Below are 19,018 nucleotides of genomic sequence, written 5' to 3' on the forward strand. Positions count from 1 at the left end.
CACTTCCTGCTTGCATTTTCTCCTATTTTACTAGGAGTGAAGGTGAGATCATTGGTTTCTGTTTCAATCTAAGAACTCACTGTTAAAAACTTCCTGTGAACATTGCCTTAGCTGCATTCCACACATCAATATGTTGTGTTTTTGTTTTTATTTGATTAAAAATTGTTTGTGATTACCTTTGTGATTTCCCCTTTGACTCATGGGTTACTTAAAGTGTGTTGTTTAATTTGGCATTTTGACATTTTTCAGATATATTTTTGTTACTGACTTATACTTTAATTCTATTTGGGTCAGAGAATACACTGTGCATGGTTTTAATTTTCTTGTGTGTGTGGACATTTGTTTGCAGGCTGAACGTGGCCTGTTTTCATAAGTATTTATTTTTATTCTTGAAAGAGTTGTGTACTCTATTGCCTATGGAAGGACTGTCTTTTAAAGGCTGATGAGATCAAATTGGTTGGTGGTGGGGTTTAGAGAATCCGTGTCCTCAATGATGTGGGGTCTGCCTGTGTTTTTTGCTTGTTTGAGACAAGGTATCACTCTGTAGCTTAGGCTACCCTGGAATGTCTCTGTATCCCAGGCTACCTCAAAAATCCAGGTAGTCCTACTACCTCAACTTCCCAAGTATTGAGTCTACAGGTGTGAGATACTGTATGCGACTATTCATGTCTTCCACTACTCAGAGGACTGCTGACATCACCACCATGTTCCTTGGGGTTTTTCTGGTTTTGTCTTTCAGTCCCCTTCTTTGCTTTGTGTATTGATGCTCTGTGATACATGTGTAAACATTCAGGACTGCTGTCTTCTGGGCGAGCTGGCCCTCTGCCCACATCCCTCTCCATCCCTGGTGGTGCTCTTTTTCCAAATTCTAGTTCTGCCTCCATTAGCCACTCCAGCTTCCTTCTTTGGATAGCTTTTTTTCACTGTTTCCCCACAGTTTGGATTCTCAGCATATGTGCATAAGCACATTTATATTAAACTGGGGTTCTTACAGACTGCATGTGTTCTGGTAAGGTTTTTCATGCAGTTTGACTGTTGTTTAATTGTTTTGAGACCATTTTCCAGGCTGAAGAGATGGTTAATGGTTAAGAGCATGTATTGCTCTTGCAGAGACCTATATTCAGTTCCTAACACTCACATTAGGTGGCATACAATTGCCTGTAACTCCAGCTCTAGGAGATACCTGTGTTGTTGTTTTTTAGTCTTTTACTCTTTTAGCTCTATTACTCTTTGGAGGACCCACCACCCAGCTCCCAAACAAATTACATGAAGGCTTATTCTTTTTTATGAATGCCCGGCCTTAGCGTGGCTTGTTTGTAGCCAGCTTTTCTTAACTTAAATTTTGCCATGTACCTTTTGCCTCTGGACTTTTACCTTTCCCTATTCTATATACCCTTCTTTACTTCTTACTCGGTGGCTGGCTGTGTAGCCGGGTGGCTGACCTGTGGTGTCCTCCTCTCCCTCTCCTTTTTTCACTCCTCCATCTTCTCCTCCCAGATTTCTCCTCCTATTTATTCTCTCTGCTTGCCAGCCCTGCCTTTCCCTTCTCCTGATTTGCTATTGGCTGTTCAGCTCTTTATTAGACCATCAAGTGTTTTAGACAGGCAAAGTAACACAGCTTCACAGAGTTAAACAAATGTAACATAAAAGAATGCAACACATCTTTGCATCATTAAACAAATGTTCCACAGCATAAACAAATGTAGCACATCTTAAAATAAAATTCTACAACACACTTACACTCACATGCACACACTCACACACAGACACACATTCATACACATAATTAAAGATAAAACAATCTTTTGAAAAGACTATTTGTATGTAGTATAATTATTCATCATGCAGAATTTCAAATACTCTCTTGCTATCAGTTGGTTGGATTCAATTGCAGCATACTGTTTCCTTGAAGACTTCTCCTCCACTTCTTCACAAAAACTCTTGCTGTCTTTCCTCCCAATTTCTCAGCATACTTTAGACTATGGACAACCCATATCTGTTGTCAACATGACTGTGTGGCCTTTGTCCCTCATTGGACTACAAGTCCTCCAGCCTGGAGGCTTTGCTGAAGTGTCCTCTGGGTCACCGGCAGAAAGGAGATCTACAGAAGTTTCCTTCCCAAGGAGATTGACCTTATCTTGAATTCCTCACTCAGTGCAGATGGCCAGTGAAAGAGGTGGTGGGGGTGGGGGTGGGGAGGGAGGCAATCATGTGACTTGCACATGGGTTCCTGGTGCTGCTACTTTCTGCTCTCATAAGCCCCAAAGTATCCAGATTATTTTTCTCATTACTGTGACAAAAGACCTTACCAAAGCAGATTCAGGAAGAGATGGTTTATTTGACTGCACCCTAAATGTTTGAGAGTGTCAGCTACCATTAATCACTGAGAAGCTCTAGCTTTGGGGGCAGGAGTGTGAGGTGGCTGGTCACATTACACCTGAAGTCAGGAAGCAGAGAGATAAATGCTGGTACTCAGGTGGTTTTCTGTAATGTCTAGTCTTCTTCCAGGGGTGGACCTGACTGGGGCAGCAAGGAAATAAAGGAAAGATGGACAGATGGGCGCACAAACAGAAAGCTAGGCTCGGGTAGTCTGGGCTCTTAGATGGAGAAAGTACGGCACCCTGGAAGCACAGCATGTTTCTTATATAGATTTGAACAGAGAGGCGGGGCTATTGCATGTCGCTGAATGAGTAGGCTCAGTTATTACAGATAAACAAGGAGGCAGGGGCTATTGCTATGCAGCTGGATCAAGGAGACAGGTTTGGTTAATCTTTGTAGGAGGTATCTCTATAGAGGAATAGTCTTCCGGCTGTAGATATCCAGGGATAGAAAGATATGGTGAACATCTGCATACACTATCCATATCCATACTCTGACTCCCAAGGAAGACTGCCACTCCCCCACCCCAAGCCTCAGCCAGGGAAGGCTTTGCCATTTCTCTATGGGTCGGAGGATCTATGGTCCTTGGCATGGCTATGCCTGTGTTAACAGCATGCATTCACTCAGGATTTCACTCACTCAGGCCTTCCTCCATTTCCTACAGTGTTCTCCTTTTTATTTAGTTCAGGACACAGCCCATAGGATGCTGCTGCTCACATTTGGGGTGGTCTTCTGGGTGGACATGCCGGAGGTACATGTCCTAGGCGATTCTAAATCCAGTCAAGTTGATAATGCAAATTAGCCGTCATTGTGCTCTAGAATGTTCATATGAAATGTCTGGGCACATTCAAGCCTACTTGGCCCTTCATGGATATTGATGGTCTACAGAAGGGCTCTTCCAGAGTCTACTTCTACCTCACTACCCCCTTCCCCACTGACTTCAGTGAGGCACATCTGTACCAACTGTGGCCCAAGCAAGTTCTGGACATGATCTTGACCTTCATGCATCTCACATAGATGTTCTTTTTGACTTCCTGTCTTGTGTAACATCTTCCTGTAAGACCCATCCTTGGCTTCTCCAGAGCCTCACTAACGCCTCTTTCCACCACTCAGTGCTGAGCGCTGTTCTTTCTGCTGATTTTTTTTCTTGTTTTCTCCACTATCCTTGACCTTGAACCCCAAGACTAGAGCAGAGGCCCATGCCTACTTTTCTTATCCAAGGCAACTCCTTTCCTCATCTAGGCAGTCTCCTGCTTCAGAATCCTGTGCGTCCCCCCCTGCCCCCCCCACCATGAACCTGTGGCATCTTCTTGTCCTCTAACTCACTTTGGATGATGTGTTAGTTTTCTGTTGCTGTGATGAACACAAGCAGGAAGTGGGGTGAGGCTATCAACCCACAAAGCCCATTCCCCAGGGATGTAGTTTTGCCAACCCCTCCTCCTGAGGGTTCCACAGTCTTCCTGGACAGTGCCACTAACTAGTGTTCAAATATGTGAACCGTGGTGACCATTCTCACAACGGATGAGAAGCTGTCAGGCTGGTGCCAATCCTGCTCTTTCTCTGTCCCCCCTGGAGTCGGAGGACCATCATCTCAGCACTTACACCCCAGTTCCACACTGCTCTGTGTCTTAGGAGAGAAACACTGTACAGCAAGGGTTCTCATCTCTTCGTCTTGGTCACCCCAGTACCTGGCCTAAGTAGCTGCCTGGCAGATGTTCACATGAACACTGTCTCGATTAGATAACTAGTCTTCACTGCAAGTGGCAGAAGGGCCAGTTTGCATTTTCATTTCTGCCCTGGTTACTGCCTATCTTTGAAACAAGAGAGTGAAGTCCATAGCAACTGAGGCAGCTCTGGAGAGATGCCTGTGGCCACTCAGAACCCGTTGACAGTTGTCCTGTGCAGATTTTGTTGTTGTTGTTTTGAGTTTTTGAGACAGGGTTTCTCTGTGTACTTTTGGTGCCTGTCCTGGATCTTGCTCTGTAGACCAGGCTGGCCTCAAACTCACAGAGATCCGCCTTGCTCTGCCTCCTGAGTACTGGAGTCTCGTGCAGATTTACTCTTGACTCCCAACTTGGAAGGAAACTGTAGACTAAGAAATGGTGGGAGTGGTCATCCCAGGCCTCAGCAGGGCTATACATTGTGGAGCTGTCTCTAAGTTATTTTACCACAAATGCTCCCTTCCCTCTGCAAATGTGTCTCTGCTTTGCCTTGTTTACCCCTAATTTTCCAGTGCATTTTGAATGCTGGCGAGTCTAGACTCTTCCATGTCCTGAAAGAAAATTGCCCTGTCAAGTCACATTAATGACAGCGGAGCATTCTGCCTGAGGGCCACTGAGCCCTGCTGCTGGGCTGACCCACGGTGCAGGAAATCACCTCCCACTTACCAAAGTGCTCTTGATTTCTTGATTTGGCCATTTGTCAGGTTTCTGTCATCTGCATCCCTGGGGGAACTATCCCTTGGGACAAACAGAAGACTTGAAGGGAATAGACTGTTTACCTATTGCTGGGAAACATGACTAGCTCGTTACAAAATGTAAGATTGGAATTGAAAACGTGTGAGATTGGAATTGAAAACTGTTCTTTTTTTGAATGAAGTCCTGCTTTTGAGACATCGGCTTCTGGGATACAGTGGAGATGCCTGCTTATTGGGGAAGTGCTTTGAGATGAAGCCTGTCCTGGGGTTTGTTACAGAGACTGAGTATGGGAATGGAAACTTTAGTTTGTTTGAATATTTAGATTCACATGTCAATGGAAAATATTAATAATCCAATAATAGCTGTAAAATGTTTTTAGGTAAAAAGTATAGCAAAAAAGACTTACCTGCATCGGGTTCTGCAGCGGGTGTTCAGCCCAGCTCCTGGAGGGAATGTGTGGCCATTCTCACAGGGAAAGCCCATAGGCAGGTAATGTGTTCATTGACACTCTTCCTAGGTTTGAATGTTGTATGTAAATGTATATGCAAATTTGTATACCTTCGTGGCCCCAAAGGATCCTTAAGCCTGGAGCCTAAGACAGATGGTCTCAAGTTTGGCCTTCTCTGGACATTCAGGCAGTCTCAGGGACACCAAACTGTCTTCAAACTGGTCCTCCAAATCTGTTGTGATTTACCCCTATGCCAAGGACTTCTATGCTTTTTTGGTGCTACTCACAGGAAGTTCTGGTTTAAAAAGAGGAGGAAGAGCTTCTTTGGCAGTCTCACAGGCCGATACATCACAGTCTGTGAAACAGCAAAGGGAAATGTGGGCTGCCATTTCTCCTGGAAGAAGTTAATAGTCAGAATTCACAGAGGGGCAGTGGCTGCTGGGGCTCCTCGCAATGGCAGTGGGGCCTGGTGCCTGTCACAGCATCTCTAGGAGATGTGAACCACGGGCCAGCTTTTCACATGCTGCTGAACCCAGTGAAACGGCCTCCCAGCTCTCTACCTCTCTCAGAACTGAGGAAAACGGCAGCTGAGTGACTGCTGGGAAGAGCTGGTTCTCTGGGGAGAGCACCGAGGCCCCTCCAGCTGTTTCCAAGCATGAAGCGGCCTCCCCAAGGAGATTGCGACCTAAATGGAGAGAATTAGGCTGCATTAAATGACTCATTAAACGTCTCCTTCATAAAAGCACAAGTGTGAGCAGGGATGAGGAGCCAAGCGGGAAACAGCTTGAGAGGTGTTGGAGAAACAGAGCCTGAAGGCATCCATTCTTTTCTGCCAGGCCCTGGTCTCTGTGGAATACTGGCCTGGATAAGCCTGCTGCCTAGCCTGGCAATGTGTGGACCTTGGTATGTGTTTACTGAATGGGCTTAAATGAATGAGGTCATGGCCACCAGGTGACAGGTGAATGGCATGAATGCTTTTCCAAGCCTGCAGCCTGTGAGACAACCTACACCTATCCAACAAGTCCCCTCCCCCAAGATATCACCTGCTTATTTCCTTCATACAGTCCCTGTGGCAAGATGGGTGGCATCTCCCACCATACCAAATAAAGGACCTATGATATATAAAATTTGAGAAAACCCAGATGACCTGGAGCCCTTCAAAGGACAGATCTGCTTCAGTGCCAGGTTGAAATAGCACATGAGGCCTGATTTTTCAGCCCCATGCCCACAGTGTCCTGCCTAAGCTTTTGGCATCTAGGGTTGCATTTTGATAGTTGCAGCTGGATTCACTGGAGACATCTGATTTTATTTCCAGCCTTGCAGTAGGGAAAGATGAGGGCAACTTGGGACATAGTCTGATTGCTAGGAAGGGAAAATTCTTTCTTGAATGGCAGGCACAAAATGGATGGAGCAAAGCTCAGCCGGTAGGGTGTTGCTGGCTGCAGTGTCAAAATGGCATTTACAGTATACAGAAGCCAGCTGAGTCTGCAAAGGGTCCTGAGCTCAGCATGACCTTTGAAAGAAGTGTTAACAAGGAGTGTTTACAGAGGCAGCAAACAGGGTGATTAATAGGATGCTCTTGTTTTGAAGGTTGTGTAGTTAAGGAGGGTGTCCAGGTTCTTCATTCAATTTTGCTCCTGTCTCTAAAGTGTTCAGAGATGCTTATTTTTGTACAAGCAGGAGAGGAGGCCCGAAGGAAAGAGAAAAGATCCACAGGCTTGGACAAAGTGGCACATACTTGAGCCACATTGAGGCTTCCCATCATCAAGAGGGGACAGAAGTGAGTGCTGTGAGTGAGAATTCCTGGAAAGAAGCTGTGTCTGCTAACGCTGATGAAAGCTTTGATAACTATAGAGAGGATGAGATGTTGCAGGTCCAGAGCCTGAATACAATTATCTTGGGCTACCTTTAGCCCTCTAAATAGCCACTTCTTGCCCTGCTCTGTGTTATACTTAACCTTCTCACACATGTGTGCACATATAGTGAATACAACAGTAGATAAATAGACTCAATCATGGGTAACCGGTACATAGAGCATGCATTTATCTCTGCCTTCCTAGGAAGCCTCACTGGAACCTTGGCCCCTGGGAGTAAAACCATCACTCCTACCAGGTACTAGACTTCCTGAAGAGCCAACCAATACCTAGCAAGGAAGAGCTGATGCACATGCAGGTGAGTCTCAGCATCTCTGGTCCCGGAGCCAGGTTGCTCAAGACAGAGTCAGGGTTTTGGGTACTTTTGTGGGTAAAAGGGGGCTGAGGCTAGAGATGCATGATGCACAGGATGGTTCTGGTCAGCAAGTTTTTCATTTGAGAAGAGATGTCTTTTAGGTAAGCTAGGCTGTCTTGAGAGAGGAACAGCTTGTGAGTGGCTGGTGCAGAAGGAGAAGGAAGGACGCCCTCACTCTAAGGAGAAATCTTGGCTCTGGTACAAGGCCTGGAGCACTAGGACTGATTCTTTGTTTAGAGAGGAGATACCATCTCCATTTACTGTTAATTGGTCACTCTGTTCTGGAATACTCTGTCTCAGAAGACCTACCAAACTCTCTGCAGACTAGTTTCTCTCCAGGTATGGGGAGGCATTCAGGTCAGCCGGCCCAAACTCAGCCTGACACAGTAAGGAAGTGCCGGATCTAGAGTACACTCAAATCTGTAATTGTAAACATATTATATTCTCATACTTTCTGAGTGGAATCTTTGTAAATTTATTATACAGCAAGTGGGAATAATACCTTGATTATTCTGAGACTATTTAATATGTATTCCTATTTTTTCTCAGGCTCGAAAGTAATTTCTCCTGAAATGATCCAGCGGCCCCATGCAGTTGAGGCTTGCCTGGCCCCTCTTTCCTCAATTCTGGAGGCTGTGCAGCCCTTTTAAGGCACACTGGCACTTGGCACCAGTAAACACGTCGTTCCCATTCATTACACCCCAACCACTGCCTCTGGACCCATCGGACTCATAAATCACCCATCTTTGGATTCTGAAATATATAAACGTAGACTAATTATCATGCAATATTAAAATGCACACTTAGTAGGGGGGGCGGTCATTATTTCTCTATCATTATTGTTCTAGCCATTTGTTCCTTCATGATTCAGGAAAATATGATTAAGTCTTGATTCTGTGGGGAGAAAGGAATTGCTGGCCGCCTCAGCTTCCTTACAGCCATGCATTAGAAGTTCTTCCATCCTGTTTTCCTGGAAGAGATGGCTGGCGATCTGCTTGGCCGGTTTTGTACGCCTTCTCCCCGCCTCCCCACCCCCAGCTCCTTCCTTTATTCCTGCTAACAAGCACTAATGAACAAGGAAGGGCAGGAAAGAATTGTGGAGCATGAGGAATCCAACCCACACATACCCCACCTGAAGGCTGCCGCCTGTTAGCAGGGGCTCCAACCGCTGTTATAGACAGGGTCTCCACACAGGGCCTCACAGCCTCTGAGAAGACCATCTGTCTCTCCTCAGGCTCCTCTCACCCCCTGGGCAGAAACACTTGCAAGCTCTTAAGAATTAGCTCCCACAGAACACACCTCCTCTCCTCAGACTGTCCAGAGCCCACCAGCCATTGTGTCCTCCTCAGCCAGTGGGTTGGCCCCTCGAATGCATCCTGCGAAAGGATCGTCCACAGTTTCTCTTCTCTTCTTTTTACATACACAAAAGAATACAGAGACCCTTGGCAGGAAGGCGTCTCCTTTGGTTTGATTTGAAACTCCTATGGCGATGTTAATGTTGGAGGCATCCCTTCCCAGATTTGCTTCAGCTCTCAGCACCTTTTGGAGTTCATCATAAAGAGAAACTCAACGTCAGGTTCAACTGGAACCTGGCAATGGAGCCTCCTATTCACTGAATGGGACCTGATTCTCCAGCCAGTACCCTCACTATGGGTTTGGTGGGGATAGCAGTTTTCCCCATAAATGAGTTTTTAAGAATTATTTTTGGGCCAGGCGGCAGTGGCGCACGCCTTTAATCCCAGCAGATTAGGGAAGCAGAGCCAGGTAGATCTCAGTGAGTTCAAGGCCAGCCTGGTCTACAGAGTGAGATCCAGGACAGGCACCAAAACTACACTGGAGAAACCCTGTCTTGAAAAACAAAAAAACAAAACAAAAAAAAAATCAGAAATTTATTCACACTCTCATCAATACTTCCATTAACTTATTTTCTGTAGTATGCTTCCACAGGGGGGTCTGGGTGCCAATAGGATTATGTACTGTCAATGTGGGGTGAAAAATTGGTTGCTAACACCCCGTGGGGACCTGGGAGTCCTGATTTCGGCATGTAGCTACTGTTTTGAGGTGACATTTAGCTAAGCGTCGTGGCCCTGGACCACAGTGGGGAGTGCCCACTGTTCAGCCCTACGGGCCGATGTGGTTTACCGTCATAGTCCTCTTTGCTTGGCTTATACCTGCCTATGCTGACTTTGGCCTGGTTAGCCTGGGGGTTCTGAGTCTTGAGGGGAGTCAGGAATTGATTGAGAGTAATACAATCAAACTCTAAGCAAAGGTGTTTGGTGACAGGAATCAGTCATGGATGTCATCAGTGAGTCTTCCTTCCTGCCATCATGTCCCCAGCCGGTACAAGTGGCCTTCACCTCTGCTTTGCGGTCATTGCCTGAGTGCTCCTGAGTCTTTGGGTCTCCTTGTTCCTTCTGGCTTATCTGGCCTTGTTCTGTCCCTAAAGTACCAGGTCCCTTGTCTCAGTGCCTTTAGCTGCTAAAATGAAACACCAGACCGGGCAGCTTCTAAGTGACAGAATTTGGCTGGAGATCTGAGATAAGGATAGCGCCCGTGTGGTGCTGGTGTGGCCGTTTTTCCAGGTGCACACAGCTGCCTCCTCCTTGTGTTGTCTTGTGAGGGAAAGGATGAGGCAGGTCTCTGGAATTCCTTTAGTCAGGACACTGATTCCATTTGTGAGGACTTACCTCCCGAAGAAGAAGTCTTCCTGATAGTGTCTCCCAGGGTCTGGAGGACCCAGGGTAAGAGCTTTGGGTCACAAACATGCAGTCCACGATGCCCTTTCCTGCAGTGCTCCCTGTGGCTCTGGGGCCCCATTCTTTTTTCTTGTCTCTACCACTTCCTCAAAGGAAGAAACACTGGCATTATCTGCTCAGAGGAGGTCCTTGGTCCCCAGGAGGAATCAGTCTCTCTTCTGAGTGTGGAATGAGGACCCATCAGCTCTGGGAGAGACAGGGTCTTCTTTGGAGTGGCAGCCTTTGGAAGACTGCCTCTGCCAAGAAAGCAGAGCAAATCTTTCTTCTCGAAGGTGCTATTAGTTTGCACAGAGCATCCCCAGAACATGGGGTTTTAAGGCCAACAGGTGGGGCTACTCATGAACCACATACCAAGACCAAGAATTCAGAACACCAGCTCTACTAGATTACTTACTTGCCTGATGTCAGGCTCAGGGTAGGTGGGGACTGGGGGGCAAGGGAGCTCCAACACATGTGACTGCCCAAGGCTGATGCTTATTATAATGAAAGGACAGACAGCCAAACCTCAAGGGCCAAAGGAGCAGGTGGGAGAATCTGCACAAACCTAGGTATGAGCTTCCTTATCCTTTCTCCACTTCAAGAAGGGGTTTCGGGAGCCCATTCTTCCTCCTGCAATAGACATGCAGCCAGAGGTGGGCCTTTCCCTGTTTTGGAAAGAATCTCACCCCGTAGCTCAGGCTAGCCTGGACCTCATGTAGCCCAGACTAGCCTCTAACTAGGAGCAATTCTGCCTTAGCTTTGCAAGCACTGGGATTACAAATGCGAGCTGCTACACTGGGTTCGTGCTGAGGTTTCCGCTGGGACTAGTCTCATAGGTTCCTCTGCCTGGTGCATGCCAGAGTGTGACAAGCTGGCAATGCCGACTAGGAAATGAAACACTGTGGAGTCCCGGTGTCAGAGATACAGATCCTGAGGTTTGATCCGAGCACACTGCTGAAACTACATGTCACCAAAAGCTGAGCATAATCCCTAAATCCCTTAATCAACAGTGGTGATGATCTCCGCATTGGCAGAGGTGCAGGTGCCGAGGCACGTGACAGCACACGGGCATGCCTGTCACCCTGCTAGACCCTTCCGTCTTTCATGAATAAAACTGGCCACTGTCAGCATGCTTCATCGTGAGAAAAACAATGAAAGGGAATGACACAATTGATTCGGTATACCCAGGGTTGTTAGAATATTCTGAGTTAGTGGCTGGTTGAATATTTTAAGGAAAAATCACAAATTTAAAATGCATATTTATTTTCTTCAGATGGCCCCTGCTGAAGTCACATTATCCTCCTGTGGTGACTCTGTCAATCACTGTTCACCATCTCCCATATCAATGATGACAGTTGTAGTCCTCAGGCACAGCGGGGCAGGGACAGGGCTTGTGTCCCTGGAGAGCCAAGCGATAGTTTGGGGCAGCCTGGTGTTGAATGGGAGCTCCGAACCAGCTTTGGAGACTCAGCCACTCCTGGGACATAGCTTAGAGAGGAGCTTGCGGACTCCATGGAGAACTTGCTGAGCTGACTGAGGCAAGGCCAAAACGAAGAGGCAGCCTTCCTGTGGGAGTACCAGGGCTTTGTTCACAGACCAAGTGGTAGGGGATGTGATCCCATTATTCAGTTGTCTAACTAGGGGCGGGGCTTCTTTGAGTACTGGCATATTGGTAGTAGATGATCTAGTTGCAAGCCCAGTTCAGAGGCTCTTTCATGTAGTGACTTTGAGTTTTCCCTTGAACACAATCTCACTTTAACTTTGGGAGGTTATGAGAGTTGTTTGTTTGTTGTTTTAATGTAAGGGTAAGATTGCAGATGAACCTGTGAAGGAAAGGGATAGTAACTTCAAAGATCATGCGGTGGTTTGAAAGAAAATGGCCCCCAAAGGGAGTAGCAGGATTAGATGGTGTGGCTTTATTGGAATAGGTGTAGTCTTGTAGGAGGAAGTGTGTCACTGAGGAGTGGGCTTTGAGGTTTCATATATGCTCACACCACACCCAGTGGGACAGTTCACTTCCTGTTGCCTTTGGATCAGGATGTAAGGACTCTCAGCTCCAGCACCATGTCTGCCTGCACGCTGCCATGCTTCCTGCTATGATGAGAATGGACTGAACCTCTGAAACTGTAAGCTGCCACCACAGTGAAATGTTTTCCTTTATGAGAGCTGCTAGGGGCATGGCGTCTCTTCACAGCAATAGAAATCCTGACTGAGACAGACCACATGTCACACCCAAAGTGCTGGTGATATTAGATAGTTAGAAAGGACTCAGCCAAGGATGGGGCAGGATGAATAGGAGGATGGGAAAGAAGTCACAGTCCGGTGTCTCAGGTTGATGACTCAGCATCTGGAAAGATCTTCTAGGTGGTAGATAGCATCTCATCACCGGGGGACATTGCTAGAGTTGTTATCCCTTCATGGTTATAAAATACAAGGTCCTTCTCAGTACCATTTAGATTTCAAAGTCAACTTTAGTAAGAACAGCATTTAACTGTTAACTGCTAGAGGATAATTGTGGGCTAAACTGTATCAGTGAATCCATTAAGAACTTAAAAGATTAATTTTCATTATGACTGCTAGTTAGTAAACATTATCTTCATATCAGCCTGGAAAAATAATATGAGTGATGGGAACTATTTAATTTATTTTTGGTTAATTTTAAAGCTTTAATTATGGCAATTCTTTGCATCTATAACAGTCTTTTAAGAGGATTGAAACAAGTTATTTTTGGTGTTTGATTTGCAGAGAGAGCTCTTACTGGGTCCCTAGGAGGGAAACACTGTCAGCTCCTGGGAGCTTGTGGATGTGATAGAAGGCAGTGGGAGATGAGCTGGTGGATTGGGAATTCTAACTGACCTAGTTTAGGCAAAATCTTATGACAAAGGGATGCCATTCATTTATTCAACTATTCCTGGATGAACACGGATTGAGGGTAAGTAGAACTTGGGACTGTTGACTCTCCCATAATCGTTGGCTGACAATTGTGTTCACTATTCCCCACTGTGCCTCCTCTGAGTTTCATCCTAGGCATGACCATTAAACTAAGTCAGTGTGGGTTTAGTTTGATGGAACAAAGAGCCAGGGTTTGGCCTTGCCGTGACCTGGTCCTCAATTCTTACTGTGGGGCTTCCAAGCTGTGTAACCATAAGGGAGCAATAGAACTTTATGGCGTTTTCTTTGCAAGAAGCAGCTCATCAGAGGGTGCAGCTGGTTGGTCTAGGTGAAGGACCCTTAGCCAAAGCCCTGCTCGTCAACCCTCTTGGAGCTGTCCACCACAGCTCTTGCCTGCTCTGAGGGGTGGATTGTCTGAGTAGAAGGCAGGGGAGCATGCACACATTACTCCACAATTGTGCATGTCAATGGACAGTGAGTTCCTCTTCACTCATCCAGTTTCCTAACACATTTCCTGAGTTCCCACAGGGCTGACGAGGAAGCAAGGATTACCTTACATCTCACTTCTTTTTGTTTGTTAAGAGTATAGACATCATCTCCCAGGTTTCACACCTCCTATACATTTGTGGAATTGGCAGCTAGGACTCGGGTGACTTTCTGGGCATGAGCTAAAGGTCCTATGGTTCTCTGTCCATCTGTTTCTTGCTTGGCTGTCTAGTTCGATGCAGGAAAAATGCTTTCTGAGCCTTTGTGTCTGAACAAATTGTGTTCCTGCCTCTCAAGAATGAAGTGTCACTGATCTTTGCTGGCAGGATCTCCAGTGTCTTTGGTAGGTGTGACTCCACGGTGCAGAACAGTGGAGCCCCTGGTTCATCATAGGTAGAATCCTTCTCTTTTGAGAGCATCAACAGTGATTAATAGAAATGGTGACAGAGCTGACCAAATTGGAACTTTTGGGAGAAAGGGGAGTAGACGCTATGCCTGTCTGGAGCACCCTGTTAACCCAGAGCCTCTGTGGCACCAAGGTGTCAGATTTGCTTCCTGGAGCACTGGGGATAGGTGGGGACCATCCACACACTGCAGCTTGCCAGTGCTCGGCTGGCAGCCAAGGCCTCCCTTATGTCCCTTCTTGGAGAATTGCTATTGTTGACCTTGTAGGTCTGCCAGATGTTTCTGCCTTTAGGCTCAGTTTTTCTCCCCTTGTGGGTTTGCTGGAGCTCCTGTAACTATAAGACACACTGCAGAGAACATATCAGGACCCCATGGCTTTCCTGAGCTGCTGAGTCAGCTGGTGGTCCTGCCCTTAGGGCCACCGATGATGGCACACTTGGAGATCTCAGCCAATCGGCAAGAGGGAGAGTGCTTTGAAAAGACTCACAGTGTCTCAGAGAAAAAATGAATGCAGCTTCCTGTTGCCTGCCAGGTATGGGGCCAGGCATCTGCAGAGCCTTCATCTGTTAGAAGCCACTGTCTCTGCCTAGGCTGCTTATGTCTTGCACAGGCTCGTCTCTGCTGAGCATCTCTGCCTGCACAGGAACCACTGATGTTGGCTGGAGGTGGCGGCACTGAGAACCCAGGAGCCAGAGACTGGGCTTCAGGTGGAGGTGCAGCCTGCGTGGGGATACAGGCAGTATCTGCTGTCTAGGCGGGTTCAGCTCCAGATCAGCCTGACAGGTCACTCTGCATTATTCTGGCTTAGTGTCTGACTTGTTTGGGGGTTGGTTTTTGTTTTGAAGCAGGAGTTATGTATTTCAAGATAGTTTTAAACTACTGTGTAGCCAAAGATGGCCTTGAAATTCTGATCCTCCTGCCTCTCCTCCCCAGGGTCTGGGATTACTAGTGTGTACCATCAGGCCCGGGTTCTGAGGTGCTGGGGACTGGATGCGGTGCCTTGTTCATGCTAGGTAAGTACACTATCCACTGAGTTACATGGTAGTGGGGATGTGTGGCTCTGGCTCGTTACAGTGACTTCCTGCTTCATGGAGGGGATGCAAAGCTGAATCACAGTGTGTGAGCCACACAGTCAGGTGTCAGATGTCACAGTCTCAGGGAAAGCTTGCCAGAGGCTGGCTGTCAGGTACTTTTGGTTGCTAGGGATGGAAACCAAATAGAGGTAGTTCATGAAAGGGAGGGTGAACCCACAAAGTTCTAGGACACTGAACCCTGTCGGAGAAGGGCTGCTTCCCATCCAGATTCCAGGAGCATGTGTTCCTGGCCAAACTTGGGTCAGAAACCCTCAGGTCCAATCAGTGTATCCAGGAGAAGAGGACAGGACACTTGACATTGAGCCCGGGGTATGGCAAACACATGGACATTTACTAACCACCACAAGCAAATAAATAAAAACACAAGTGCATTTGAACAAAAATTGGTCATTTCACTTCCCACCTTGAAGTTCACAGCAAACTCAAGTCTATGACTGAGTATATGCATCTAAGCTTTGGGGGGGGGGGAGCTGGGACTATGGGGCATATGGTGTCTGTGACAGTTTAGCACATAGCCAGCACAGAAGCTGTCTGAATGGGTGAAAGGTAACTGAGGACTTTGAGTCATTTTGAAAAGGTCATAAGCTTTGAGAATCCAGGATGGAAAGGGAGGGGTGAAGAGCTTGGAATCTGGACATTGTCCCAGAGACAGAGAGAACTGTATTCTGAATCTCTGATGTTGGTTCTAGGCAACCAAGCCCAAGCTCATTCGCACTTGCTTTTCCTTCCTTTGCCGTGGTAAAACTTTATTTTATCATTAGTCATGAGCCATAGCTGACGTGTTTTGTCAATTGATCCATTGCTTCATAATGAACCCATGGGTAACTCCGTAGTCCTGTTGGGCAAAGCAGCTGAAGTGACCACAGAGGAGGCGGCTCTGTGGGCAGCCACACATCAACCCCTAAGTTCCCTGGCTCTTGCAGCTAGCTGCCTTTGTGGTCTGATTGCTCATAACCACCGGGCCAGGACACACCAGCAGCTTCTGGAGTATAAAGCTTCATGGTGGCTGTTTCTTTCCTAAACATGAAAACCTTCAGGAAGTGCATTCATTTTTTTTTCCTAGTAAACATCCAACTGGGTTGCATTTGCTGGGTTCTGCACTTCTACACATGGAAATTTCCCAACATAGCATCTGCTTAGTCCCACCCCTTTCCCGTGCAGGCAAGAAGACATGAGTATCTGTGCCATTGCCAAACTGATGTGTATTCCAAGCTGCACGATGCTCGAGAAAGGAGACAGCAATGGTGTTCCTCACTTTCGTGTTGGGATGTGAATAGCACAATGATGTGCTGATCGACCGAGGCAGCTGTGAGCGGAGATAACCTAGTGTGGGGGGGTAAGTTTGGGGTGCAGGCCTGACCACGGCTGCTAGCTCCCTCAGAGGATGAGTGTGTCACTTCTGTCCCTGCAAGTTTGATAGTGTTACAGGAGACTGTGCAGGCCATGCCTCTGACCTCTTATGCTCCCTCTTCTCTGTGTCCAGAAACTATGGATCCTGTTTTCCTAAAACGCCAAGTGGATATGTATGGGTTGGAGGACAGAAACCAGTCAAAGAAGCAGCACATGCATCTTAGGGCAGACACACAGAAGCTTCCAGCATAACACATTTTGCCCAACAATTTCCAAAGGCTCCAGAGCCAGAGAGCTTAGCAGCCCAGTGAGCTGAGCCTTAATGATGGGCTCCCGATGGTGGGGTAATGGGCTGGAAAGGCAGGGCTATTTGGACAGCTGCTCTAGGCGCTGCAAGGAAACCCATGCTCTTAGCACATATTTGATTTTCTTTGGCATCATTGCACCACACTTAGGAGGGCCTTTTCATTCAGCTTTATTTCAGCCTACTTACCCATGTTAAGGAAAAGTCACCAAATAGGTTCTACAGTGGGAGGTTTGTTCAAAGGGAGCAGAGATAGTCCCCTTGGGGGTAAAGGGCTAGGCATGTGTGGGTACAGTGGTGTAGACATAAGTACTCTGCACTCTTCAATATGTAAACCAGATGAGTTATTGGGGAGCAGCTAGCCAGGTATGGTGGTTTGTATAAGAATGTTCCTCATAGCTTTATGTATTTGAACACTTGGTCCCCAGTTGGAGGCATTGTTTGGGAAGGTTATGGAACCTTAGGAGGTGGAGCCTGTTAGAAGAAGTTTCTATTTGGAAGGGAGTGGGCTTTGAGGGTTTGTAGCCTGGACCAACTTGTTCTCTGTGTGTGGATGAAACTTGACATGCTTCCTCCTCCTCCTTCCCCTCCCAACCCCTTGTTGGGAAGTTTTTCTGGCAGAGGCTGAGTTGAGGGCCAGAGGGGGACAGCCTGCTCTCTTCTCTTCCTGTCTGAAGACAGCTGTCATTGCTGGCACATGGGTAAAGAGTGAAGGAGGGCAGATAACTCTTTTCTAGGGCAGAGTGGCCCTCTGACCTAGAATGTCATCCTGACAGCCCCATTAGAGACTCTTGGTCTCAGATTTCTGACACTCTGGAGCCTCTCTTATTCCCACATTGGTTCAGAATTATATTCTGAGCTGGTCTAGTGCTCTGGTATTTGGTCTAGACAATGAATGAAATCACTATATACAGACCCGGTCCCCATCAGGTCCAATCAAGGTGCATTTTGGGGGAAGAGGTGGACTATGGGATTTTCTTGACTATGCTGAGACGGGCTAGGCCCGGCCCATGTTCCCTGGTCATTGTACTGTGGCAAGGCACCTTGTTTCCTTTTTGTTTCTTGTGTGCCAACATTGCAGCGAGTGAAAGGCCCTTCATGCTGTCAGAGCCTTTCTTCTGTTTGAAATTGCCCTCCATTTTGAGAACATAGATTCTTAGCAAGCATTTCTGATATACTGAATTTATGTTTTGAATTTTACTAGAAATAATTTTGCTGGCACTGAGTTTTCTTAATATCATGTTCTAATTTTGGATCGACCCATCATCTGTGTATCTACCTGTGATGCCTATGTTCTTATACATCTCACAAACAAGTGACGGCTGTGGGGTGCTGGCCCCCAGCTAGGTACCACTCCATCTGTTTGTGGCATTGCATGGTCACAGGCTCTCACTGTCTGAGGGCAGAGGAAGAGGGGAAGACTGACTGGAGAGGTAACAGCGCTTGAGAGGGCTCAGAAAGAGATGGGAGATGACTTAATGGAGAACTGGAGCCACTCTGGGCAATTTGTATGATTGATTGGGACTTTATAGATTTTGTCTGGTGGAAAAAATACACTTTCTGGACTTCTCTGTCTGGGGAATAATGCTGTGTATCCACCAAAAATGTTCAACAATAAAGATATGTACAAGAACATTGACTGGCTGCTTTGCTTGTTGCTGTGACAAAACACCTTGTGCAAGTAACTTTTAAGAACAGAAAGGTTTATGTTGGCTCATGGTTTCAGGGGGTCGCAGTCCATCATTAGAGGGAGAGGAAAAGCAGAACTGTTTGCTCCATCACAACATGATATGCAACAGAGACTTGTCCATGCGCACAGAGCCGGGAACAGTGAAAGACAGGAGGAACTAGGACTGGGCTCTGCTTCAAAGGCCCACACTTGTGATCTACTTCCCCCAGCCAGACCTCACTTCCTAAAGGCCCCACAGCCTCTCAGAACAGTGGTGTGAGCTTGGGACCGGGACCTCAAGAAGAGGAACCTGTGGAGGATATTTCAGATCAAGTCCTAGGCATGTGGTGGCTTGCAAGGTACCTGGGAGTAGATGGTGGCTAGTCTTATGTCAACTTGATATACACTAGTTATCTGAAAGGAGGGAACCTCAATTAAGAAAATTCCTCCATAAAATCTGGCTGTAAGGCATTTTCTTAATTACTGATTGATTGGGGAGGATTCAGCCCATTGTTGGTGATGCCATCCCTGGGCTGGTGGTCCTGAGTTCTATAAGAAAGCAGGTTGAACAAGCTATGGGAAACAAGCCAGTAAGCAGCATCCCATCATG

Source organism: Peromyscus maniculatus, chromosome 1 (genome assembly GCF_049852395.1).
Source record: "Peromyscus maniculatus bairdii isolate BWxNUB_F1_BW_parent chromosome 1, HU_Pman_BW_mat_3.1, whole genome shotgun sequence".
Lineage (NCBI taxonomy): Eukaryota > Metazoa > Chordata > Mammalia > Rodentia > Cricetidae > Peromyscus > Peromyscus maniculatus.